Source organism: Arachis ipaensis, chromosome B8, assembly GCF_059453495.1.
Source record: "Arachis ipaensis isolate K30076 ecotype BB chromosome B8, ASM5945349v1, whole genome shotgun sequence".
In the NCBI taxonomy this organism is placed as follows: Eukaryota; Viridiplantae; Streptophyta; class Magnoliopsida; order Fabales; family Fabaceae; genus Arachis; species Arachis ipaensis.
Genome location: NC_142443.1, coordinates 86878373 through 86879710, shown reverse-complemented (window position 1 = coordinate 86879710; position 1338 = coordinate 86878373). Strand labels below are relative to the sequence as shown.

Sequence of the window (1338 nt, the reverse complement as noted above, 5' to 3'; positions counted from 1 at the left end):
TTCTATATTGCTTGGGAGAGTACTAGGAGGGATTTCAGTGATCCTTTTACTCAGCTGGCCCACTTGTGCTTCTAGATTTCTAATAGAAGATCTTGTTTCATTCATGAAACTTACAGTGGCCTTAGACAGATCAGAGACTAAGTTTGCCAAATTAGAAGTATTTTGTTCAGAGTTCTCTGTCTGTTGCTGAGTGGATGATGGAAAAGGCTTGCTATTGCTAAACCTGTTTCTTCCACCATTATTAAAGCCTTGTTGAGGCTTTTGATCCTTCCATGAGAAATTTGGATGACTTCTCCATGATGAGTTATAGGTGTTTCCATAAGGTTCACCTAAATAATTCACCTCTGCTATTGCAGGGTTCTCAGGATCATAAGCTTCTTCTTCATAAGAAGCCTCTTGAGTACTGTTGGATGCAGCTTGCATTCCATTCAGACTCTGAGAAATCATATTGACTTGCTGAGTCAATATTTTGTTCTGAGCCAATATGGCATTCAGAGTATCAATCTCAAGAACTCCCTTCTTCCTAGGCGTCCCATTATTCACAGGATTCCTTTCAGAAGTGTACATGAACTGGTTATTTGCAACCATGTCAATGAGTTCTTGAGCTTCTGCAGGCGTTTTCTTTAGGTGAATGGATCCACCTGCAGAAGTATCCAATGACATCTTTGATAACTCAGATAAACCATCATAGAATATATCCAGGATGGTCCATTCTGAAAGCATGTCAGAAGGACACTTTTTGGTCAGTCCTTTGTATCTCTCCCAAGCTTCATAGAGGGATTCACCTTCTTTCTGTCTGAAGGTTTGAACATCCACTCTAAGCTTACTCAGCTTTTGAGGAGGAAAGAACTTGGCTAAGAAAGCCTTGACCAGCTTATCCCAAGAGTTCAGGCTATCCTTAGGTTGAGAATCCAGCCACACTCTAGCTCTGTCTCTTACAGCAAAAGGGAAAAGCATGAGCCTGTAGACTTCAGGATCTACTCCATTAGTTTTAACAGTATCACAGATCTGCAAGAATTCAGTTAAGAACTGAAAAGGATCTTCAGATGGAAGTCCATGAAACTTGTAGTTCTGCTGCATCAGAGAAACTAATTGAGGTTTCAGCTCAAAGTTGTTTGCTCCAATGGCAGGAATGGAGATGCTTCTTCCATGTAAATTGGAATTGGGTGCAGTAAAGTCACCAAGCATTCTCCTTGCATTATTATTATTTTCGGCTGCCATATCCTCTTCCTGTTCGAAAATTTCTGAATGGTTATCTCTGGATTGTTGTAATTTAGCTTCTCTTAATTTTCTCTTCAGAGTCCTTTCAGGTTCTGGATCTGATTCAACAAGAATGTT

At 40.1% G+C, this 1338-nt stretch overlaps 1 non-coding gene across 1 annotated transcript; it reads left to right on the top strand.

Moving 5' to 3' along the window:
- The first annotated feature begins 717 nt into the window (after positions 1–717).
- Positions 718–825, top strand: LOC148548711 (small nucleolar RNA R71). Its single transcript, XR_015898831.1, has one exon. It is a non-coding gene; the product is annotated as a small nucleolar RNA R71 (small nucleolar RNA).
- Positions 826–1338: the final 513 nt, after the last annotated feature.